At 39.2% G+C, this 27,372-nt stretch overlaps 1 pseudogene across 1 annotated transcript; it reads right to left on the reverse strand.

Moving 5' to 3' along the window:
• Positions 1-3,628: 3,628 nt before the first annotated feature.
• Positions 3,629-22,470, reverse strand: LOC309855928 (MYND-type zinc finger-containing chromatin reader ZMYND8 pseudogene; annotated as a pseudogene). Its single transcript has 2 exons — positions 22,323-22,470; positions 3,629-4,997 (listed from the first exon to the last, which is right to left on the reverse strand). The product of its transcript is annotated as an MYND-type zinc finger-containing chromatin reader ZMYND8 pseudogene (transcript).
• Between the last annotated feature and the right edge of the window lie 4,902 nt (positions 22,471-27,372).

Genomic DNA, 27,372 nt, shown 5'->3' on the forward strand with positions numbered 1-27,372 from the left:
CAAGAGTCACATGCTCCTCCCACCAAGTCAGTCAGGTGCCCCTACCTATTTCTTCCCCCCCCCTTTTTTTTTTAAGATTTAATTCATTTATTTGTCAGAAAGAGAGAAAACACAAGCAGGGGAAGTGACAGACAGAGGGAGAAGCAGGATATCCACTGAGCAAGGATCCCAGTGCAGGACTCAAATCCCAGGACTCTGGGATCAGGGCCTGAGCTGCTGAGCGGATGTTTAGCTGACTGAGCCATCCAGGCATCACACCCCCCTCCCCCGCCTATTTCTTATTATAGTGCATTTAGTGTTATAGGACATAGTTTCCCCATTCCTTCCACTCCACAAAAAACCACAAAAGATCTGTAGATCCCTTGGAGATTATAGCTAATGGAATGTTCATCTTATAAAGTGACCAAATGAGAGCTATACAGAGCCTATGGTAAGAGATAACCTGGTCATAGGAAAGCCAGTGCTGATCTACTTATATAAGTCATCACGGTTTTAGGCTATTCATTCCATTCAAGTGCATCAGGCATAGATAAGAGCTAAAATATCCCATCTTTGTACTTTTAAACTGATTTTCCAGCTTCCATAAGCAATTTTCCACCCAACAGTGATGGCTTGTCCCCACTCTTAAGTGAGATTCAACAGATGCAGCCAGATATCTCATTTACTAACCAAAGCCCAACAGAAGGAAATTCCACAGGAATCTGAGATGAATTTGGAAATAGCAGTTAAAATAACTCAGTCCCACTTAGTTTACATGTTGCCCTTGGAAATGGCCATGAGAAGGATGGGAATGCAAGGAGAGAAATGAGGGCCTCTAATTCCAAAATGAAATACTTTTCTCTACGCGTAAAATAAAATGGGGACCTACACACACGAAAATACAGGCCAGAGAGGTTGTATGACTGAGAAATTGGAACATGGGTTGCTTTCCCCTTGCTCTCATCATGTTGCCTGCGGGGGTCACAGGGCCTTCAGATACATTCCACAATTAATCATTCTGCTTGATTTGGTGTCTCCTCCTGAACACAGCTCCTAAATCATTTGCTGGAAGTTGCAGAAGAGTAGTGATTGGTTCAGGAAAACTGCAGGTGGCTTCAGAATGAGCCAGCTGGAAGGAAGGTGGGACCATCCATGGTTACAGGAAAGCTGACCTAAGCCTGAGCCTCAACTTTATGGTGCACTGGCTTAGAAGAAATTGCCTGATGTCAACCCTTTCCTCAAAGAAAGACAGTGAGGAGATGACATACTAAAAAATAAGCAATACCAAACACCTTTGAGAAATGTTCTCACCAACAATATGCTGTACGGGGGAATTATGCATTTTACTGTGTTGAACGGCATTGTATCTGGTGGTGGGTACTGACTGATAAGTGAAAGCCTCCGGAAGGACATTTGTATGGTTCCCTTTGTCACTGGTTGGTATTGTTCTCTCCTATCTTAGGATGCAGCCCACTGGAGTTCTTCAAAGACGTGGCAGCTTCATGAAAGCAATCCATTGCACCGTGTGAATTACATTTTGTCTTTCCCGAAGAATATCAGGAAAGGAATACATCTTAGAACCATTTCACAAGACATACTCCCTACATAAATTAAGTTTGATAAACTAATGGGCAGCTTGGGGGAAGAATAACACATTTGGCAGCCTCCTGGAGTTCCCAGAATGGCAATGGCGTCCAGAATTAGTGCTGAGCAGGAAGATGAGGACAAGGCAGGGAGGAAGAAAGGGGCAGCTACTCTCCTCAGACCCTCACAAGAGAAAAGAAATGTCTGGCTGGACAAGACTTCCCCGATGGATTCTTAACACTATTCCAGGGGACTTCCTTCAAGGATACAGTTTCTTAGATTATACTAGAAATCCCCTCTCATTCACTTTTGGGTTGCTTGAGAGGCTAGGTCAAAACCCTGTCATACAACTACTGACAGCTTGTTTCCCCAGCTAGTGTTTGAGGACTTGAGTGATGATATAAGAAGAGAACAGCCCATGGGGCAGGATTTGGTTCACTATGCACTAGACCTGGTTAACTTGGACTAACTACCAGTCCTTCCTGAGACTCAGCTTTCTTGTCTGTGAAGTGAGTACTTCCCATACCCGTCTCATAGAATTATTGTGAGACATGCATGAGAAAGGGTGAGAAAGAGCCACTTGTACAGGGTAAAACAACACACAAATTCATTAGAATTTATTTTAAAATTTTCCATAGAGCAAAACAAAGATTTGACCAGGATATAGACACAATGCCTCCAGAAAAAATGAGTGAATTTAACTGAGACTATAATAGTGCTTCTTTTATAACTTTTGTATCACAGTCTCCTTTCCTTAAAGACAAATTGATGGATTTTTTTTGTGTACTATTTTCATTCTCTTTGATGATCTTTAACTCACATTCTTCTAGGTACTTCCCCCAACTTGGGGAAATGGTAACCTAACTTCTGTAACTCACTGTCTAGATGTCTGAATGACTTTCTTTGATCCTTGTTTTTTTTTATTTTAATACTATTAGTACAAAGTAATTGATACACAGGATTTTGAGACACAGGCTATTAATCATGAAGATAAGTGATACCTGTGCTCATTTTGTCCAGACCCAGCCCACTAAGGCTGATGATATTGCTTCTACCTACATTATAGAACTTAGTTCTATTTATTACATATTTATACGCTCACATTTATGCATCCTTGGCCAAGCTCTGAACTTGCAAAGACTCAAAAACGTATCTTATTTTTTTTCTAGCTCGAATGTTTTATTTTTTGGAAAAATGTTAGATATTTTAAGGGACTGTATTTCCCTTTTTTGCTTTGGCTGCTAGGAAGCTCACAGGCAAAATGGAAGCCCAAACTTGCTAACTCTGAAGGCTGAAACAGTATGTATTTCTATGCATAAACTTTCCCAGACCTCTTATTATTCTACCTTCATCTTTTAGACTTCCTTATTTTCATTTTGTTTCATGGTTATAAATTCTTGTCAATCTGTTACAGATTCTTTCATTCTGCTTCAAAGATGCTTCTTTGGGTTCCTTATTATTTTGACCCTTTTGTCCCAACTGGTCTTCTCCTAAACCCATGACAAGTTCACTTTCTGAATCAGAGTCCAGGCCCATATGTACTTTGGGAGAATCTATATCTTTTCCCTTCAGTTTATCTTTTGTGGGAAGAGAAAAGGCTTTCACTTTTTCTAAAAAGTCCTTCTTAGGCTGGGAACTTGCCTTTTCTTGAAGCTTGGATCTGCTTTCTCTCTGGTTGGCCATGCGCTTTTCAGTTCTTCCTAGTTTCCACTGGGTTTGACAATTTGAGTTTTGTTTTGTTTGACAGTAGATGACTCTTCATCCATCCAACTGCCTTCTTTGTCTTCTGCATCTTCTGGCTCATTCTTAGACTTCCACTCATTGCCACTGATACTATCACTCCTATCGGACTTCTCAGTATCTTCAGGATCACTGGGCTCTACAGCTGTGTAAACATCATCTGAGATTTCATTTATGCCTAGTTGTGCTTTGAAAGTCTTTATCATCTTGTCAAGATTTATCTGGAATCTGGTGTGACTCTGCCAGTTGGGTGAGATGAGAAGAAATGTACCACCTGCTGCTGGACCAACTCGCTTAGCTCCCTTAGGTCTATCTTGGCCTTGCTTCAACAATCCAGGTTAGGATTCGGGATGCTTCCAGTGGTGGACATTTCGTTTGTTTTTGTCATGATTGGCATGGATGCTTGAGGAGAGAAAGTTTCAGGACAACTGGATAAAGTGCCTGCTTGTCCCATGTTTGCCAAGGCTGATGAAGCTGTGCTCTTGTCCAGGAAGTCCATGGACTCCTTGCTGGCCCTGAAGTGGCTCAATGTGGCCTTCTTGACATCCTGCTCCATGTCAGAACCTGCTGGCATGGAAGAGTTTGTACTTGTGGGAGAGCTTGGCATATGTGACAAGGAAATCCTGCAACCCCAGCCCCTGCTCAGCATGGGCTTGCCATCAGGATCTTGGGGAACACTGTCATGTCAAAGCTGAGCTTGACCTTTTCCTGCTTGTCTAGCTGGGCAGTGCCAGCTCTGGGGTTGCTGGGGTCAAGCAGCATTTGGCACTGGATGTTTGGTGTGTATGGTTTCCCAACGGGAGAGTAATTAAGACCCCTAATCTTCCTGCAGATGTTCTTCACCTACACCTCCATCTTTCTCATTGCACCGTTGAAGATGCTTTTTGTATTTTTCACAGAAAAAAGGAATTTCTTTTTAGACATGAGGTGGCAATTATTTATTGGAACCCAGGCCTGTCTTGTTGCCCAAATAAATGTACAAATAAATGTAATAATCATGCTACCCATCTTTATCCCTCAGATCTTCTATAGGCCAGAATGAAAGCCCCTTCAGTTTTGCCCAGACCAAAGGATTTGGACTGCTACAAGGTTCATAAAACCAGTTATCTCATTTTTGTCAAACAGCTAGATATTTAGTGGACATACTTTGATTTCATTCATCCCATACTCAGAGACTTTGATCAGTACTTTTGCCATGTCAGTTTGTGATTTATTCCATTTAAATGATGCATTGTGCAAAATCCACTTTGCATCAGCCAGGAAAGCTTCTATGCAGCCCTACATTTTCTTCTTCGCTTTCTTTTCCAACGTATGAGGGTCCACAGAATGGAAGATGTATTTCATGTAGTCAGGATGCTGTTCCAATGGAACAGGTTTCTGGAATGCATCTGTCCCTGGTTGTTTCATTTTCTGAATGGCAAACTTGAACAGGTAGGATAACTCTTTGATAGTGAGCATTGTCATGGCTTTACTCTGAGCCTCAACGCCTTCTGTTACCATAATCTTTTCACATTCAGGACAAAACCCATCTCCCTCTGGTTCTGTTTTCAGTCTCAGACACTTAACATGGTAAACCCAGGGATAAATCTCACAGCCAAGGACTTGGCCTTTCTGGTGACAAACCCAGCAGTAGAAACCATTCCATCCATCCTGTGGTACAACACTGCTGCCCCTCCTCGTATTGACAGGATGCACTGAGAAGGTCCAGCATTCTGTCTGACACCCTCATGGCTCTCTGCAGCCTTCCCTCTGAACTCTGGGTTCCTTTACTTCCTTTGCTTCAGGTCATGAACTCAGGGTCATAAGATCAAGCCCCATGTCAGGTTGCACACTCAGCAAGGAGTCTGCTAAAGTTTCTCTCTCCCTTTGCTCCTCCCTGTGTGCAATCACTCTCTCAATAAAATAAATAAAATACATATTTTTCAAAAGATTTATTTATTTTAGAGAGATAGAGTATGAGCGGAGGGAGGCAAAGGGAAATGGAGAGAATCCCAAGCAGACTTCCCACTGAGCACAGAGCCAGATGCAAGGCTTGATCCCACCACCCCAACATCATGAGAAGAGCCAAAATCAAGAGGTGGGTGCTTAACCCACTAAGACACCCAGACACCCCTGAAAATACTGCTTCAAATGCTTTCTAATAACTCACTGATTTCCACATGTGTCAGTGTGTGTGTGCGGTGGGGATAGAGGGTGGTATATATGTGTATCTTGGACATACAGGCCCATTTGCCCTTGAAGTCATGATTTCCAAAGAATAAATTAATGTCACAGGTTTTCCATATCCAAGGGGAAGTACAACACAGTAATGCAGACCTTCTGTTGGGTAACATCATATAATACAATGGGAGATACAAGGCTAGCATCTCATATCCTGACATAGTTAGCAGACAAAATTGAAAGGAAAAAAAGGAATGGTTCTTTGGGAAAAAAATAAACTGTAAGGCCTCAGAAAACTGTTGGTTAAGTTCATTTTTTATTTCATTGCTAAAGTAATGAATGACAATTAATTTAGGCCTTTCTTCACAAAGTACCAGTATTGTGAAAGTGTGAATTCCTTTCACAGAATCACACTCTAATTGTCTAAGATAGAGAGTCTTAAATGACCTCCATATTTCAGATGAACTATCTTTGCTTCATTGAAGAGTGGCATTATGGGTGATCTATACCCTTGGATAGTTAAGAAACAAAAATACACACTTATGGTACAAATTGCCTCAGTGTAAAACCTGACAGAATTCGGGATCTGAGCCAGAGAATTTTCTCACCTTTCTGCCGCAAAAGGGTAGCAAAATCACATGAAAATCTTTTCCGGGTCCAGATCACACAGTAAATTAAAAGATTTTGCTACTGTGCAATTTTCCCAAAGGCACTAGGATTTTTCAAAATATTTATTTGAAGTGCTTTGAACTTGCTCTAATAGGTGAACAAAGGACTGCAGATATTGTGGAAAGCTATTTACAACCCCTCCTCCCTTGCCTTCCTTAACACTAAAGAGACTGCGAAGTTGCATTAGTCACTGGTTTGCCTCTATTTCAGCAAGGGTAGCAAGATGAGAGGCAATTTTAGTGATCAGTGAGATGTATATAAAGTCTTGGAAAAGGAGAGAAAATGAAAAGCTTTGGGAAGGAAAAGATTTGGGGTCTTCTTCCTGCTTCATGCCAGAAATATGAGCAAAGGATAATGGAGAGGGAAGGAAGAATGAGCCACGATCCCCTGAAGACAATCTATTATGCAATCTACCTCCCAACAAATTAGCTGATAAAAATATGTTTCAGTGTTGGGGTGCCTGGGTGGCTCAGTCAGTTAAGTGTCTACCTTTGGCTCAGGTCATAATGGCAGGCTCCTGGGATTGAGCCCTGTGCCAGGCTCCCTACTCAGCGGGGAGTCTGCTTCTTCCTCTCCCTCTGACTGCTACTCCCACTGCTTGTGCTCTCTTTCTCTGTCAAATAAACAAACAAGCAAAATCTTTTTTTTTTTTTTAAATGTGTCCCAATATGTTTAAAGCAGTTGTTGGGTTTTCTTTTGTTTTAAGATATCTCAACATATAAGAAAGGTGTTTTGGGGATGCTGAATTAAAAAACAAAAAAACAAAAAAATAAACCTTTAAGTAACTATTTATTTATTTTAAAGACTTTATTTATTTATTTGATAGTGAGAGAGAGCACAAGAAGGAGGAGCAGTAGGCAGAGGGAGAACTAGGCTCCCCGCTGAACAAGGAGCCTGATGTGGAACTTGATCCCATAACCCTGGGATTATGACCTAATTGACTGAGCCACCCAGAGGTCCCATGTAACAATTTAATTACTGGTGCAATTAATTTCAAATATTGTCAACATAGAGGGTTCAAATTCAGATTGCTTAGGGAAAATGTTTTTGTATATATTTACTTCATATACAAATATCTATTACATATAGTAGGAATAAAAGAAGTCACAGAAAATAAATCACTGATTTAATAAAAGTAAGAGGTACTAAAATTTCATCAAGTAAATGTTTTATACTCCACAAAAATATATGAGTTACTTCAATAGGCAAACTAAAATGATCTCTGATTCAACTAATTGATTTGGTAAGGAACACTAGCTACTAGAACAGGTTCTCAGATGTCTTCCTTTATTTTTTACAGAATGTTTTACTGAATTTTGTTTTCACTTTTCAATTAACTGTGTTGGCATTACAAATGAACTATATATAAATGAACCACTTGCAATACATATAATTATTCAAACGTATATGTTAAAAAATGAAAGTTTCACATCAATGTCAATTAGCTATGCACACTTGAAATGGAAGTAAAATGGAATATATTGGTTAAGAATAAATTGGTGAATATTTCTGTGATTATGTCGTGGGGTAAGGCACTTTCATACTTACTGAAGGGAATATAAATCTGACAAAAACTATCAAAATTGCAAAAGTACATTTCCTTGGAATCAGCAATTCTACATTTAGGAATTTATTCTGAAGATATACTTACATGCATTCATGGGAAATCATACATGCGCAAGATTATTCTTGCAGCATAATTTGCAATAGCAATCTGGAGACAACTGTTCATAAATAGGGGATTGGCTCTGTAAATTACTGTGCATTCATAAAAGAAAGTATTATTGAAAAGAATGAAGTAAGTCATCATGTACTTATATGAAGCAATCTCCAACTTGTTTTAGGTAAAAAAGGAAAAATGTGGGAAAAAATGGATGGGTAATATATGGGTATATCATATATGTGTATGTAATACACACACACACACACACACACATATCCCCCGTGCCCCTGGTATAGATATAACTGTGGAAGAAACTGACATTTGATGCTTTTGGTGACCAAGAGTAATGCGTGGGTAATATGACTAGGAACAGGGTAGGAGAAAAGCTATAGTACTATTTTTAAAAAAATTATAAGGAATATGTAAGGTATTACTTATCTCACAAAAGAGAATTAAGATATATGTTAGTGGGAGGACTTAAGTGGCTCAGTTGGTTAAGCATCTGACTCTTGATCTCAACTCAGATCTTGATCTCAGAGTCATGAGTTCAAGACCCACATCAAGACCAAGTAGGCTCCACAGCCAGTGTGGAGCCTACTTTAAAAAAAAATAGATAAACAAACAAAATGTATGTTAGTGAAAAATCTCAAATTTTCTTTAAAAATGATTGAGTATGTATAAGCTCATTCTGCTCTTTCCTTCATGCAATGAATCACATCATCCTGTCAAAGAGGAAATTTTAAATGCTTAAATAAATACATAAAGTCTCACAGCTTTATTAATACAACAGAAAAAGCTAGCTTAATTCCAAACTGCTTCCTCGTGGATCTACCCTAATTCAGTGTTAAAAGCAGTGTGAAAATGTTTTTAATTAAGGACATTTCTCACTTTTTGGAATCTTGCAAAATAGGCCATTCTGTGATAAGAAAGAGCTTATATAATATGTCCATCTTTCACATATGAATACAGAATGTTGATCCAATTAATTGAGTCACCCACAAAATGATATTTCTAAATTCATTTTGATGACCAGCAAAGTACAAGTACCCACCACAATTTATTTTTGACTTTGCTAGTACTTTAGTAAGAATTCTCATGGTATGTAACATATAATAGATAGAAGTGGCAGAATTAAAAGATAAAAATGTATTAAATTTCCATAACAGAAAAAGTCATGTTTCCTTCTTCATAAGTGAGAGGTTCATCTTAAACTATTCGAGCTGTGTTCCCCCCACAGAACTTATAAAATGTATCCTTGTCTGAATTTATCATGTAAATCTCCCCCTTTTTTAAAGATTTTATTTATTTATTTGAGAGAGAGAGCACAAGCAGCGTGGAGGGGCAGAAGGAGAGAGAAGCAGACTCCCTGCTGAGCAGGACACTGGGATCAGGACCTGGGTCAAAGGCAGAAGCTTAACTGCTTAACTGACTGATCTACCCAGGCACCCTGCAAAAGCCCTTCTCATGTTAAGTAAGACTAACATGAGGGAAATAGGCACTCCCGCATGAACCAGAGACACCAGACTATTCAGTATCCTCCAGAGTGTGCTTCCTGCTTTGAGACCTTCAAGGACTTTATTAAAGTCTGGATATTAACAATCTTCACCCACTAGAAGTGCACATTATGCTTGGCTCCAGTTCTGGAACCTATTTGTACTCATCACAGATGAAATCCTCAAGTATTCTTTTGTCAGCTGCCCTCATTTCCATCCATTCTACTCACAAAACCAAGTGGGTCAACTCCAGAGGCACATGATGGATACTCAGTTAATACTGAATAGGTGAGGAATGAGTGAATGGGTAACAATAAACTTTATTTTTACATTACTTACTGCTTCTGTGCACCTGGGTGGCCACGTTGGTTTAGTGTTCAACTCTTAATTTCAGTTCAGGTCATGATCTCAGGGTCCTGAGATCGAGCCCCGAGTTGGGCTCCATGTTCAACTAGGAGTCTGCTTGATATTCTCTCTCTTTCTTTCCCTCTGCCCCTCCCCCTATTTACACATGGGTTTTCTTTCTCAAATGAATAAATACAATCTTTAAAAAAATATATATGTATATGTGTGTATGTGTGTATATGAAATGTTTTACTGCTTTTAAAATACTTTTGCATTATCACTGCATTTATTCTTCACAATACTCATGTAAAAAGGTAGGGATGGCGCACCTGGCTCAGTCAGAAGAGCATGCAGCTCTTGATCTCAGTGTCATGAGTTTAAGCTCCATGGTGGGTGTAGAGATTACATACATACATATATACACACATAAACTTTAAAAAAAAAAAAAAAAAAAAGAAGGCAGGGCTTTTAGGTCATGTTTTACACATGATGAATTTGAGGTCCAAAGAGGTGTAAATGAGGTGTTCAATGTCACAACTAAGAAGCTACCAAGGCCCCGTAACATGCCATTGTCCTTCAATGATCATAGGACATCAGTAATGGCATCCATCAGAAGCAGCAGTGGGGGGCAGAAGTGGCCCCCTGACTCCCCCACTCTGGATGTTGGTACTTCAGCTTCCACTTTAGCTCTCAGTTTAGATATGAAAGGGCAAATGCTTTGCTTGGAATGCTCTTTGCTGTGAAGATTCCTGACAACAGAGGGGAGGACCAAGTTGGTGGAGGAGTAGGAGACCTAACTTTTATCTGGTCTGAGGAGTTCAGCTAGAACTATTCAGCTAGATAGTTTTCAAACCATTCTGAACACCTACAAACTCAAAAGGAGATCAAAGAAAAGAACAGCAGGAATTCTAGGAACAGAGAAGCGACTACTTTCTGGAAGGTTGGACATGCAGAGAAGTGAATTTCTGTCTTTTAAATTTTGGGATAGTTTCTTCTAACAGACCAAAATATACCCTAAATCTAGTGTATGGCTTTGTTGAGTGTCCCACCTGATCACATACTCTAACCCCTTTTAAAATTTTTTTTCCCTTTTTTCAGCCAACTTATCAATTCCTTTTTTAAAATCTTTTTAAATTTTCACCTTTACAGTCATACTCCAACCCTTCATCATATTTACTCATACTTTTGTGTGTGTGTATATATATATATATATATATATATATATATATATATATATATATATGTAAGTTTTTCTTTCCCTAAAATTTTGGGAGGCAGTTTCTTCTAACAGCCCAAAATACACCCAAAATCAAGAGTGTGACTTTGTTCTATCCACTAGTGTGATCATATATATATATATATATATATATATATATACACATACACATATATATGTGTATATACACACAAGAACACAAGAAAGGAAAATTATATATATATATATATATATATATATATATACACACACACACACTATATGTAATTTTCCTTTCTTTTCTCCCTAGTTTTGGGGTTCTTCTGATTTGTTTAGTGTATATTTTTCTGGGGTTGTTGTTACCCTTTAAGCATTTTGTTCTCTCATTCATCTAGTCTTCTCTGAATAAAATGACAAAGTGGAAAAACTGGCCTCAAAAACAAACAAAAAAGAACAAGAAGCAGTACCAACTACTAGGGACCTAATCAATATGGACATTAGTAAGATATCATAACTAGAGTTCAAAATGATGATTATAAAGATACTAGCTGAGCTTGAAAAAAGCATAGGAGGTACTAGAGAAGCCCTTTCAGGAGAAACAAAAGAACCCAAATCTAACCAAGTTGAAATAAAAAAAAAGCTATTAATGAGGTACAATCAAAACTGGAGGCTGTAACTGCTAGGATAAATGAGGCAGAAGAAAGAATTAGTGATATAGAAGACCAAATGATGGAGAATAAAGAAGCTGAGAAAAAGAGAGATAAAGAACTACTGGATCATGAGAAGAGAATATGAGAGATAAGTCATATGAAACAATGTTAAAAAAATTGGGATCCCATAAGAAGAAGAAAGAGAGAGAGGGGCAGAAAGTATACTGGAGCAAGTTATAGCAGAGAACTTCCCTAATTTGGGGAAGGAAACAGGCATCAAAATTCAGGAGGCATAGAGAACCCCCTCAAAATCAATTAAAAATAGGTCTACACCACATCATCTAATAGTTAAACTTACAAGTATCAGAGACAAAGAGAAAATCCTGAAAGCAGCTTGGTCTGCTGACCTACAATGGTAGAAATATAAGACTGACAGCAGACCTATCCACAGAGACCTGGCAAGTCAGAAAGGATTGGCATGAAATATTCAGAGCATTAATGAGAAAAATATGCAGCCAAGAATACTATATCCAGGTAGGCTGCCACTGAAAATGGAAGGAGAGATAATTAGCTTCCAGGACAAACAAAAGCTAAAAGAATTTGCCAATACCAAACCAGCCCTCCAGGAAATATTGAAAGGGGTCCTCTAAGCAAAGAGAGAGCCTCAAAGTAACATAGACCAGAAAGGAACCGAAACAATACACAGTAACAGTCATCTGACAGGCAACACAATGGCACTAAATTCACATCCTTCAATAGTTACCCTAAACGTAAATGGGCTAAATGTCCCAATCAAAAGACACAGGATATCATAATGGATTAAACAAACAAACAAGCGAAAACAAGACCCATTGGTATACTGTCTGCAAGAGACTCATTTTAGACCCAAAGACACCTCCAGATTTAAGGTGAGGGGGTGGAAAACAATTTACCATGCTAATGGACATCAAAAGATAGCTAGGATGGCAATGCTTATATCAGACAAATTAGAGTTTAAGCCAAAGACTATAATAAGAGATGAGGAAGAAAACTATATCATACTTAAATGGTCTATCCAACAAGAAGATCTAACAATTTTAAATATCCATGCCCCTAACATGGGAGCAGCCAATTATATAAGTCAACGAATAACAAAATCAAAGAAACACATCGACAATGATACAATAATAGTAGGGGATGTTAACACCCCCCTCACTGAAATGGACAGATCATCTAAGCAAAAGATCAACAAGAAAATAAAGGCTTTAAATGACACAATGGACCACATGAACATCACAGATATATTCAGAACATTCCACCCCAAAGGAACAGAACACACATTCTTCTCTAGGGCACATGGAATATTCTTCAGGATAGATCACATCCTGGATCACAAATCAGGTCTCAATAGTACCAAAAGATTGGGATCATTCCCTGCATATTATCGGACCACAGTGCTTTGAAACTAGAACTCAACCACAAGAGGAAAGTTGGAAAGAACTCAAGTACATGGAAGCTAAAGAGCATCCTACTAAAAAATGAATGGGTCAGCCAGGAAATTAAAGAAGAATTGTTAAAAATCATGGAAACAAATGAAAATGAAAATGAAAACACAACAGTTCAAAATCTTTGGGATGCAGCAAAGGCAGTCCTAAGAGGAAAATATATAGCAATATAAGTCTTTCTCAAGAAACAAGAAGGGTCTCAAATATACAACCTAACCCTACACCTAAAGGAGCTGGAGAAAGAATAGCATTTAAAGCCTAAACCAAGCAGGAGAAGAGAAATAATAAACAGAAATCAATGAAATAGAAACCAGAAGAACAGTAGAACAGATCAATAAAAATAGGAGCTGGTTCTTTGAAAGAATAAGATTGATAAACCCCTGGCCAGACTTATCAAAAAGAAAAGAGAAAGGACCCAAATAAATAAAATCATGAATGAAAGAGAAGAGATCACAACCAACACCAAAGAAATACAAACAATTATAAGAACATATTATGAGCAACTATACACCAGCAAATCAAACAATCTGGAAGAAATGGATGTATTCCTAGACTATAAACTACCAAAATTGAGCCAGGAAGAGATAGAAAACCTGAACAGACCTGTAACCAGTAAGGAAACTGAATCAATCATCTAAAGTCTCCCAACAAACGAGAGCCCAGGGCCACATGACTTCCCAGAGAAGTTCTACCAAACATTTAAAGAATTATTACCTATTCTCCTGAAACTCTTCCTAAAAATAGAAATGGAAGGAAAACCTCCAAACTCATTTTAGGAGGTCAGCATTATCTTGATCTCCAAACCAACAATGATCCCATAGAAAAAGAGAATTACAGATCAATATCCTTGATGAACATTTGAATGCAAAAATTCTCACCAAAATACAAGCTAGTAGGATCCAACAGTACATTTAAAGGATTATTCACCACAACCAAGTGGAATTTATTCCTGGGCTTCAAGGTTAGTTCAACATCTGCAAATCAATCAATCTGATACAATACACTAATAAAAGAAAGAACAAGAACCGTATGATACTCTCAATAGATGCAGAAAAAGCATCTGACAAAGTATAGCATCCTTTCTCAATCAAAACTCTTCACAGTATAGGGATAAACTGTATATACCTCAGTATCATAAAATCTATCTATGAAAAATCCACAGAGAATATCATTCTCAATGGGGAAAAACTGAGACCTTTTCCCTAAGGTTGGAACACAGCAGGATGTCCACTATCACCACACTATTCAACATAGTACTAGAAGTTCTAGCCTCAGCAATCAGACAACAAAAAGAAATAAAAGGCATCCAAATCAGCAAAGAAGTCAAATTCTCACTCTTTGCAGATATGATACTTTATGTGAAAAACACAAAAGACTCTACTCCAAAACTGCTAGAACTCATGCAAGAATTCAGTAAAGTGTCAGGATATAAAATCAATGTATAGAAATCAGTTGCATTTCTATACACCAACAGCAAGACAGAAGAAAGAGAAATTAAGGAATCCATCCCATTTTTACAATTGTACCAAAAAACGTAAGATACCTAGGAATAAACCTAACCAAAGAGGCAAAGAATCTGTACTCAGAAAACTATGAAGTACTCGTGAAGAAATTGAGGAAGACACAAAGAAACAGAAAAACGTTCCATGCTCATGGATTGGAAGCTCAAATATTGTGAAAATGTCTATGCTACCTAGAGCAATCTACACATTAATGCAATCCCTATCAAAATACCCTCAACTTTCTTCAAAGAAATGGAACAAATAATCCTAAAATTTGTATGGAACCAGAAAAGACCCTTAATAGAGGAATATTGAAAAAGAAAACCAAAGCTGGTGACATCACAATTCCAGACTTCAAGCTCTATTACAAAGCTGTAATCATCAAGACAGTATGGTACTGGCACAAAAAAAGACACATAGATCAATGGAGTAGAACAGAGAGCCCAGAAATGAACCTTCAGCTCTATGGTCAACTCATCTTTGACAAAGCAGGAAAGAGTATCCAATGGAAAAAAGACAGTCTCTTCAACAAATGGTTTTGGGGAAACCATGCGGAAAAATGAAACTGGACCATTTCCTTACACCACACAAACAAACAGACTAAAACAAACTGAAAGGCCTCAATGTGAGACAGGAATCCATACAAATCTTTGAGGCGAACACAGGCTGCAACTTCTTCCACCTCAGCTGCAGCAACATCTTCCTAGGAACATCACCAAAGGCAAGGGAGGCAAGGGCAAAAATGAACTACTGCTACTTTATCAAGATAAAAAGGTTTTGCTCAGCAAAGGAAACAGTCAACAAAATCAAAAGACAACTGACAGAATGGGAGAAGATATTTGCAAAGGACATATCAGATATAGGGCTAGTGTCCAAAACCTATAAAGAACTTATCAAACTCAACACCCAAAGAACATATAATTCAATCAAGAAATGGGCAGAGGACACGAACAGACATTTCTGAAAAGAAGACATCCAAATGGACAACAGACACATGAAAAAGTGCTCAACATCACTCAGCATCAGGGAACTACCAATCAAAACCACAGTGAGATGCCACCTCACATCAGACAGAATGGTTAAAATTAGCAAGTCAGGAAACAACAGATATTGGTGAGGATGCAGTGAAAGGGGAACCCTCCTACACTATTAGTGGGATAGCAGCCACTCTGGAAAACAGTATGGAAGTTCTTCAAAAAGTTGAAAATAGAGCTACCCTACAACCCAGCAATTGCACTACTGGGTATTTACCCCAAAGATACAAATGTAGTGATCCAAAGGGGCACATGCACCCCAATGTTTAGGGCAGCAGTGTCCGCAATAACCAAACTATGGAAAGAGCCTAGATGTCCAACAACAGAGGAATGGATAAGGAATAAGTGGTATATAAATACACAGTGGAATGTTATGCAGCCATCAAAAGAAATCTTGCCACTGGCAACGACATAGATGGAACTAGAGTCTTTTATGCTAAGTGAAATAAGTCAATCAGAGAAAGACAATTATTATATGATCTCACTGATATGAGGATCTCACTGATATGAGACAGAGGATCATAGGTGAAGGGAGGGAAAAGTGAAACAAGAGGAAACCAGAGACAGAGATAAACCATAAGAGACTCTTAATCTCAGGAAACAAACTGAGGATTGCTGGAGGGGAGGGGGATGGGAGGGATAGGGTGGGTGGGCGGAGGACGTTGTGAAAGGTATTCGCTATGGTGAGTGTTGTGAATTGTGTAAGACTGATGAATCATAGACCTGTACCTCTGAAACAAATAATACACTATATGTTAATTAAAAAAATAAAACAGAATGTAAATGAGAAAAAAACTCAATGATATTTATATTGATTATATACCAAAATGATATTTTAGATGCATTTGATTGAATAAAATATATTATTTAATTAAAAAAAGAAAGATTCCTGACACCACATTCAGCCACCTGAGAGGCCAAAACATTCTCTCCAGCCTCGAGAGAATCTTCGCAGCCACATCTGAGTTCTGCTATGAAGCCAACAAAGTGTAATCTTAAATCCAACTCAAATATGGAAATGTGAAATGATGAAACAGATTACTTACCCCTTCATAAACTGAAATGTATAACACCAATTATTCTATGCGGGGGCGGGTATTAACAGTAAGTTCTGCCCTCTGAGTGAGAATAATTCCCTTTGTTCTCTAATAGGTACCACCTTCCTCCCACTGGATATGGCACTGTCCCTCCATTGTTAAATTAAATCCTGCAGAAAGCACCAAGGATTATCATGAATGTCTGCAGTAATGTCAGCCTCGGTTAGAAACAAAGCCAACATCTGGGAGTTTGCAGAAAGGGAGAAGCCCACTCAGGAAAATCAGGCAGAGTAGTTCAATGTGCCTGTCAAACTTCACATCAAAACTGATGTAATACAGTAAAATGAATAAAACCAGGGGTGGGGAAAGCATCATTAATCAGAAGAGTTAACAGACTGCCTCCCTAAGCCCTCATTGTCAGTTTTACCAGGAAACTACACATATCATAGAGGAAACACGGATAAAAATGTTGCAATATCCTTGTCTCGATATGTCTACAATATATTATGAAGCCAGAAAAGGTGAAAGTTAACCCAAAAGTTATTGCTGGGGAAAAACTCCATTCAGACTACTAAGTAGAATGGCAAAATGATGCATGCGAGAATGCAACAGAAAGGACTAACCTTACAGAGGAAGATAAATGACAGGATTACTTTGAAATATGTCTCTTTTATACAAATTAATACCTAGAGCTTCATAAAGTGTTTTATTTGTCCCACTGCAAAATTATACTTTGTTGCTTGCTTTTCTGAGCTGTTATCACAATAACATTTATTTCCATCCCAATCCCATGCTCCACTGAATCTATGAAATATCGAACTTCTCTACCAAGGTGGGGTCATCAAAAACAAAAATTCAGAAATTAAGTAATACAAAATAAGGTCCCTTTTTTCCCCACTGTGAATGAGTGACTTACTTTATTACTTTCTCGAAAATCTTGTAATGTGTTTTGAAAGTGTCCGGTTCAAAAAAACCAAGAAATAAAAGTAAAGAAAAAAAGAAAATAGAGAACTGGAGATCAGAAAATCTATGGTAACTTTAGAAGTATATTGCCAAATAGAAAAACAAGACAAAAAACTTTTAAACCCCTTGTATCAAGATCTTGCAACTATGTTCATATAAGATAATTTTATCCTATGTGAAAATAATATGCTTACTACTGCAACTAGCTTCCTATATCTGGGCTGGTGAAATGGCACCCAGCTATACCATGAAGTCACATATGAATGATACCCAATGTAATGATTAAAAACTGACAATGAGTTCCTGTCTGCCCTCCTCCTTTTTTCTGCCCTTCCTCCCTCCATCCTTTCCTTCTTTCTTCCATTTCTCCTCTTTTTTTATTTTTATTTTTTGAAAATTTTATTAATTTACTTGAGGGGGAGAGAGAGAGAATATGAGTGGAGGGAGAAGCAGGCAGAGAGAGAAGGAAAAGCAGACTCCCCACTGGGCAGGGAGCCTGACATGGGGCTCGATCCCAGGACCCCAAGGTCACAACCGGAGCTGAAGTCAAACATTTAACTGACTAAGCCACCGATGTGGCTTTTTAAATTTCTGCCTGAAAGTATAGTCTACCATACCATTATTAGTGCAAATAGTTTTTGGCAAGCCTGAATAAACTACCAATCCAAATCCAATTTATTTTAGTGTCGTTTTGTTACTCCCTCATGCCTTGACATCCTTCAGAAATGTGCCTTGACAGGACCATTCCTTGATCAAATTCTGAGCAGAGAGAAGCACATCCGTATGCAGCATGTGAACGTTCTAAGGGAGCCAGGGGCCAAATGCTATACACTGACAAGAGAGTAGGTAACTGATCGAACCGAGGATATGTGGCAGACTTCCTGTAGGAGGTAACATATGTATGGAATGGTAAATAGGAATTTGCCATACAGACAAAATGAGGAGGCAAGATATTCTATATGAAGTGACTTAGAGAAAAATGTGGTTAATCTAGTCAATAACAACAGATTAGTAGATTTAGGAAATATTTTGTGAATTCTTACTTTAAAATGTGAATTTCTATGCCGGCGTCTAAGCCCACTTGCTCCCTCCTTGAACTAAGTGAGATGTATAGAAACTAATGCCACACCTCGGTTGAAAGGACAGGAAAGTGCTGGTAACCATGTCATAGTATTGTTTACATGGTGCTCTCCATGTCCAGTGGCAGGGAGGGGGGTGGCTTAGATTTTCCTCAAGGCGATCAAACAAGACCCTAGGAATGTGAGCAGATCATGACGACGAGATGTTGGGGAAACATCCTGAAAGCTGGCATCCGTAAGTGTACGTGCTCTAATTTGTGACATTTTTCAGAAATCTGAAGCCACATGTTAGAATACCAAATAACTTGTGCAGGGTACTATTTGAAACATTCAAATATTTCCTTATATCCCCCAATAATATGGATGAAAACTCCTAGCCATTTATGGTGTTTTCTTCTAGGAGGAAGGAAGATATACTCTTCATATTCATATTGGATGTTTTCTTTTCCCCAGACTACTGGCATCTTCATATAAATACAGTTTCCAGGTGGCATGTACTATAAGTTTATTCATTGTATAAATGCATTTTTATACCTCGTTGGTTGCCCAAATTATATTTTTCTATAAATACAGACTGGAATTCTATTCACAGATCAGGTGTGGAAGTATGAAAATTGTCTTTAAAAAGAACTTATTTCTATATTTTCTTTACATTATTGGTCTGAAAATTAAAACTATACACTTAGAAGTGCTCTGCAATTATCTTAATGCCACAAAACACAAATGCATTAAATTTGTGGAATTTTGTAGCCTAAATTCACCTTAGAAATGATTTATTTCATGCTTTTCATATTGAATATAGGAGACTCAGGTCAAATGAGGGTATGGCTTGCTTCTGAGTCCTCAATTTAAAAAAAAAATCCTGGAATTAGAGTATTAGCTCCTAAATTCCCAGCACTGTGTTCCTACCCCTGCTCTCCTGTGGATACACCTATATGACCACGTTTTCTTTAAATAATCATAAAATAAGAGGCTCTGAGGGGCTCTCAAAGATCCTGTAGTGCCCCTGTTCTTTGAGTGGACAGCACTATTGTGTTCTGCATGGACTTTATTAACTCCTGGAGAAACTGACATATAGTAAATGAGAGCATTACTCAAATGCCATCCCCAAATTATCATCTTTCTCTTTAAATAAATGAAAGTGAGCTTCATTCTTAAATGGGATATTATTATATCTTGACACAAACATTCTTTTATATTATGGGAATATTCGAAAGAAAATGCGACATAATTTGTCAGCAAAAATTCTTTATTCTAAAATAAAGAAACTGGGGCACCTGGCTGGCTCACTCTGTAGAACATCTGACTCTTGATCTTGATCTCAGGGTCATGAGTCTGAGACCCATGCTGGGTGTAGAGATTATTTTTTAAAAATTAAGAATTAAAAAAATAAAGAAACCTCATTATCATCTTTGAAAGAACAGTATCATTAAAAGATGCTTATGAGGGGCGCCTGGGTGGCTCAGTGGGTTAAGCCGCTGCCTTCGGCTCAGGTCATGATCTCAGGGTCCTGGGATCGAGTCCCGCATCAGGCTCTCTGCTCAGCAGGGAGCCTGCTTCCTTCTCTCTCTCTCTCTGCCTGCCTCTCTGCCTACTTGTGATCTCTCTCTGTCAAATAAATAAATAAAATCTTTTAAAAAATTATCTAAAAAAAGGATGCTTATGAATTGCCTCAATTGTCTAAGATTCATTTGAGCCCAATGAGTCATTATGTAATAGGAGTCCCTCCCAACACCCCCCGCACTGGGATTTTTCACAGCGAAAGATCAGTGTAGATATACTTCTGCAAAAAAAAAGAAGCAGGCTACTCAAAAATCTGGTGCCATCCGTTCCTTACATGTTGAAAGTCAACTCACAAAAGCACTAGGAAAAATTTCACCTGCAAAATCAGTCATTCACCACCAGGTAATCCCCAAATCCACTTGGACTGGATTTGGTCATCTGCCCATAGGTGGCACTGCCACATTATTCAACATGTATCTACTTATGTGTGCAGCCTCATGCAATGGAAGCACTTTTGCAAATTGGGCCTCAGACTTTACCATCATGCTGTCTTGGCCCATAGCCTCTCTGACAGAGGGTTTTGGAAGCAGAGGGTCTGGGTTCTAGTCCCTCTTCATCACATGCTACGTGAGAACTAACCCTCAGTTTTTTGACTTGGAAAATGCAAACAACAATACCTCATTCATAAAATGTTAAGGAAGGTCAAATAAAATAATGCTTGACAAATATTTAAGCAAACTCTCTAGAGTATAATGTGGAATTGAAAATGTTCAACTACCAAATGTGGTGACTCACTTTGGTTGAAATAAAACCATACACCAACTGTTGCCGTCCGTCTTATTTCTTTAATAAGAAAACTTGGTACAAGGGCTTTTGAGGATGCAGGATACAAGGTTCTCTGTTAATCCTTATTGAAAAGATAATCGAGAAGTTAGGAAAATATTTACAAATTAATTATCATTGAGGCATAAGGTACAAAAAGCATTAATTTCACACTGATTTAACTTAATCTCTCTATATTATTTATCCTGTTGTTGTCAAGTTGATTTGGGGACAAGTCTGTTGTAAATGGAAGAAATTCTCTTATGACATTCTGTTTTCATTTACAGGGTTTTATTTTTATCCCTAGTGCAATATAATCCTTAACCTCAAGATTATAATTACAATAAGGAGGTTGCTATCTCTGCTTTCTGTAGAAAATGCTGTCTGCTGAAGCATTTATTACAGGAAATTGGATTTACTCACCAAAAACTGTAAAGCGCACACTAGCCTTCTGATGTTTGGCTCAATATCCGTTTGTCCTTGCTTAATGTCATAACCCATCTCCTATGTGGGACATAGATTTACTTGTCCACAAGTAAGCTTTTTAATTTTAAATTGGTTCGTTCATGGCCGTTCTCAAAAAATAAATTTGTGACTCTAACAAATTCATTTGTACTGAAAACACAGAGATTTTTCTACAATGGTAGGTACAAAAGATGAGTTCTACCTTGTTACTTCCACTGTCTGACAACCACTCTAAAGCCATTAGAATAACAGAAGTGGAGTCACTCTGCCTCCTCTTAGGGGAAAACAAAGTTTAACACGCCAGGGCTCAGAATCAAGTTAACTGTCCTGCCGGCACCTGGGCTTTTGTCTTATTCCTGGGCTCTACCTTCCTGTAAGACTGCCTACAAATACTGACGGCCCTCATAGAATTTGGGGCTCTTGTTACTTCTGTCACTAAATACTGGTATCCTGGCTAGAAACCCAAACTTATGGCCACCTGGTGAGAGTCCTCCCCAAGTCCCACTGCTTCCCACTCTGTCCACATCTCTGAACAAGGCCTTTTACAAGATTTCTTCGGCCCTTGTCTGCCAAAGAAAAGACAACTGGCCACTGGTTTTTGTTACACTGAAACCACTACAGAAACGTAAAGATGGTTGGAAATTAAGATGGGCACACTAGTGTTTCAGCAAGGCTTGACTTTGAACTGAACACATTCTTCTCTTCCTTATTCTCAAAGCCTCCTCCTCCCATTCACTTGTTTTTCTGTAGAATTCTTTGTTCTAGGAACTCAGTATCAATATGGAGATCGCACTGCTCTTGATATATACTTCCTAAGGAGACTTGGGTGCCAGAGGCCAGTGCTAGTCGCAACATCACCTTGAGGATGTGATAAACGCAGCTGGCAGTTCGTAGCAGATTCCTATCTAAATGGCCCCGATCCTGTATTTTTGTATAAAATTTCTCAGTCTTTCACCCTGGGCGGGCTTGCCCTCTTGGGGGCAGGAGCCAGCAGCAGCCTCCTTTGCCTGGCAAAGTAATAAACTACCTTCTTCTTTATCCGTCCGTGCTGTCTTCCTGTAACATTTCCGCTCTGGAGCACAGAGGTTGGTTTTTGACAACATTGTGCCTTGATTATATCCCATGGTGAATAAAAGTGAATGCAGAGTCCTGCAGTTTGAATCAGAGACTTGGTGCTGTTTTTCCTTTTAAGCATCAGGATCATCCTAGCTAATGGCATCAAGGTCAGTTGAGGAACTGGCTAGCCTTGGGAAAAGAAAGATAAAGAGAAACTCGACCGGCGAATTTGCTTCTTCCTTTTATCCTCACTACTGAACAAGCAGAGTTCAATTGTGACATGAAGAAACTATAATTAAAGAGTGAAAACACACACACACACACACACACACACACACACACACAGCAAAAACAGGCTAACAAATAGACCACGACTTGAGTGTCCTACTTCAGCAAATGAAGGCTAAATTACGGAAAACATTAAGTTCCCATCACTAGCGCTCCAGGCCGATTTCTTTTCTATTTTCTCTAGGTATTGCTTTATGAAGAAGCTCTGTAAGTTTTTAGGTTTTGTTTTTTTTTTAAGATTTTGTTTATTTATTTGACAGACACGCAGTGGGAGAGGGAACGCAGGCAGGGGGAGCAGCAGAGGGAGAGGGAGAAGCAGACTCCCTGATTGGGGCTCGATCCCCGGATCCCGGGATCATGACCTGAGCTGAAGGCAGACCCTTCAGGATGGGGCCCCCCAGGTGCCCGGAAGCTCTGTAAGTTCTAATGTATTTACGGAAAACGGACTTAACTTGCTCGTTTTTGAGCAAATCTCATCATCAGGACACAGAAAATGATGCGCGCACCTGAGGAAGGAGAAACCCAGGGCTCCTCTGGGAACCGGCTCCTGCCCAGCCCGCCCCTCCCCCCCCCGCCCGCCCCCCCCCCCCCCCCCCCCCGCCCGCCAGCCCGACCTGGTCAGGCAGCCTCGTCCGGCCTCGTGGACCCGCCTGCAAAATGATGCTTTGAAAGAACGACGACGCCGGAGGGACGAAGAAGCGCAAACAGGGTGAAGTGTCCCGGGGGCCGGGCCGCCGTTACCCTGCACGAGGTCACCGTCGCAGACCACAGAGCAGGCCCTGGTTCCGACCGGCCCCTCTCTCCACGTCCCTCGGGGGCCGGGGCTCTTCTCCCTCCCTCGTCACAGGGGAGGACGCTGCGGGCTCCGCGAGCCCGAAGGGACGAAGGGACGCTCCTTCGAGCTGGGGAGCCTCCCGCTCCTCTCCGTCTCCCCGCTGGGCCAGTCGGCTTCCCTGACACCCGGCCTTGGAGTAGCTCAGTGCGGAGAAGAAGAAACAGAAATTCCAGCACTTTCTTTCTCTTTTACTTTTTTGTTTTGGTTTTAATTACGTTGAATTTTACCCGAATAGTTTGTTTTGGTTTTAATTACGTTGAATTTTACCTGAATAGTTAAAGGTAACAATAGTTAAAGGAATCTCTTCCACCCACTTGTGTTTAAGGTGTGAGAGAAGAAATAAAAAGAGATCCCTGTGTCAAGGGGTTTTGAGACAGAACTGGGACGCCATTCAGGAGGTGGACCTTATGCACTTCCTCATCAGGCAGAACTATGAACTTTTGGACTAGGCCGGACCGCAAATACTTAGTTTTCTGCCACCAATAACTTATAATCAGAATTCTTTGTAATCTATCTCATATATCTATCTCATATATATATATGTGTGTGTGTATGTGTGTGTGTGTGTGTATATACTTCCTATATCTTTGTAATCTATCATAGATGATCTATTTGATAGATTACAATAAATTACAAAGAATTCTGATTATATATATATAAATTCTGACTATGTATATAAAAATACTATACATACATATTGTATTTTTTGGTATATATTTGTAATCTATCTCTCATATATATATATTTATATTTGTCTTTGGAAACCTCTGATTTTTACTTCCTACTGGGACACTATTTGGGTTGCTGCCCAAATCTGTGCACCCTGAATTGCAATTCTTAGATCCCAAACAAACTGTTTTGCTTAGTTATTGCCTCCTGACAATTTCAGGCTGACAAAGGAAATGGCTTACTGCAAAGAAACACTCTTTTCCATATCATTTAGAAAAGACTCAGATGCTCAGCTTACCCAAGACAAAGCCAGACACTCACCCTTCCAATTCCCATTCTTTTTCTCATAAAACATGAGCTGATCGGCTTGTTCCTGCTGGTCAATAGGAACAAAATGCTCTTTAATCAGACTTTAGTTTAGCTTCTCTACCTTCCCCGGTCCCTGAACCTTGACCCACCTCACCATGAACCAACACATAATGCCTCCTGTCAACAGTGTGGTCTCAGACTAAAAATTTCTCGTATGGAATTTCCAAATTTTCCTTTCAACCCACTTCCCTGCACCCAATTATTTCTAGCCTTATTTATTCCTCCCCATGAAAGAAAACTCCTTTTTGCCTAACACTTGTGAGGCTTGCAGATCTCATGATATTTTTGCTGTTGCTTGTTTGTTTCAACTGTTTATAGGTTTGCTTTTTCAAGGAGGAGCTGGGCATGAAAGGTTGGGAGGGTGTGGTTGAAAAAACTAATGGAAAACAGACATGATGAAGGAAATTTGTGGGTTTTGTGTGTTTGTTTTCATGGACAATTTTCCCCTTATACAAATGAGAGGTGGAGTGGAGCAGAGTCAAAATAGGGCATTCCCAGAAGGCTGTGAGGTAGAAGCAGCCTCTGGATCTCTTAGTCCCACATTGGGTTCTGCACTCAGATCTGTGACTATGGGGCAGTCGCACCCCTGGAGGTAGGTGCTGCCTGCAAACAACGCACCTCCTCATCACTTCTTCCCCTGTGAGCTCAAGTGTAAACTTCTCTAGGCGGAATCTATGGGTAGTGATGTTTCCTGCCAAGCCAGGGGGAGCCAGAGGAAAGAAAAGGAAATTAATCTTAGACCAAGCTGTTAATCAAATTTCAGCAAAGGTCAGAGATGGGCTTAGGGACAGTTTTTTAAAAACTCCCAATAACTTTTGTAGTTTACTGTTCTATTATTTGGAAATTCAGTCTTATCTGTTCCCTTTGACTTCTGGGGGAGAATCTCAGCTGAATAGACAACATTTTTTTTTTAAAGATTTTTACTTACTTGACAGAGAGAGAGACAGCCAGAGAGGGAACACAAGCAGGAGAAATGGGACAGGGAGAAGCAGGCTTCCCGCTGAGCGAAGGAACCCGATGTGGGGCTCAATCCCGGGATCATGGGATCATGACCTGAGCCGAAGGCAGAGGCTTAACAACTGAGCCACGCAGTTCTATCCCAATAGAACACTTTTTACCAACACCATAATCACACTCTGTTCTCATCATTCTTCTTCTTCTTTTTTTATTTAACACTTACTTATTTATTTGAAGTGGGGGGCAGGAACAGAGAGGGGAAGGTGGAGGGGCAGAGGGAGAGAGAAGCAAACTCCATGCTGAGTGTGGAGCCGGACATGGGGCTCCATCTCAAGACCCTGAGATCGTAACCTGAGCCAAAACCAAGAGCTGGATGCTTAACCAACTCTGTCACCCAAGCACCCTTATTCTCATCATTCTGTCTACTGAATTTGCACTGTAGAGACGGACACTGATGGCACACTTACTAGGTTCCAGGTGCTACAGACATAGTGTTCTATTCGAGCCTCACAGTAAATGAGGCATCAGTGATGTGTTATTATTTCCATTTTACAGGTGAAGAAACCAAGACTCAGGAAAGGTAACTTGCAGGAGATTCTAAAGCTAATGGGCAGCAGAGTAGAAACTTAAATAATTCCAAGTAATCGTATCTGAGTCTAAACACCCTACTATTTCTATTGTACCATAATGTTTTACCACATACCTAAATATATCCTCATTTTCATTTTATATTGAACATTTTAACTTTTATTTTTTCCTCTCCATATCTACATAAATAATATTAGTTTAAAGTCATAGGTTACTTATCCATTTTATAAAGCCTATTCCCATATTTTATTCCCTTAGTATTTCTCAGTAGTCCTGTGAAAAGGGCAAAATGGTCTTATTTTCTCCATTTGTCAATGACTTACTTGAAAATGAGAATAAATAAGGACCTTTTGGTAAAGTGAGACAGCTACTAAAATGGTAGTATCCAGATCTGAGCCTGAAATTTCAATTCCAAATCCATGATCCTCAAAAACACATAACATTTTCTTGGATATTGTGGTGTCTAAGGAAAGCATCATAAGTTGTTAACAACTTATTTTCATTGTGAGACAAAGTACACACTAGAGAGTAAGTCTGCAGGAAAATATGTATGGTATACTCAGCCAGCCATGGAACCAGAGTAAAACCAGTATAGCCAAAAATATTTGGCATAAAATCTGAATTTATTTTTTTTTAAGATTTTATTTATTTATTTGACAGAGAGAAATCACAAGTAGGCAGAGAGGCAGGCAGAGAGAGAGAGAACAGGAAGCAGGCTCCCTGCCAAGCATAGAGCCCGACATGGGACTCGATCCCAGGGCCCTGAGATCATGACCTGAGCTGAAGGCAGAGGCTTAACCCACTGAGCCACCCAGGCGCCCCCTGAACTTATTCTTTTAAAAATATTTAAGTTTATAAAAATATTCTTAATTTTATTATCATATTAAAAAGTATATAAATGTAAATTTTAACAAATAACTAAAATGCAAACATCTGGTCAAAGCTGGAACACTACCAGAACAGTTACACTCTAAGTATCTTTTGCTAGAAGGAAAAAGCTTCCTGGTGGAAGGTCCAAAATGAAAGAAGGGAGGAAAACCGACTGTGTTCAAATACTAATAATGTCTAATAGGTTTATAAATAGATTTAAATGCAAGGCAGCATCATATGTTGGGATGAGATTAATTAAAGTGCATAAGATATTATCTAGGAAGATGGTAAAAGAATTGTCCTTATTTTTAAATTAACTGTATTGTTAAATGTAAGAAAATATAGAATATCTGTAAACATCAAAGCATAATTT

This window comes from Mustela nivalis, assembly GCF_964662115.1.
Source record: "Mustela nivalis genome assembly, chromosome: X".
Taxonomy (NCBI): domain Eukaryota; kingdom Metazoa; phylum Chordata; class Mammalia; order Carnivora; family Mustelidae; genus Mustela; species Mustela nivalis.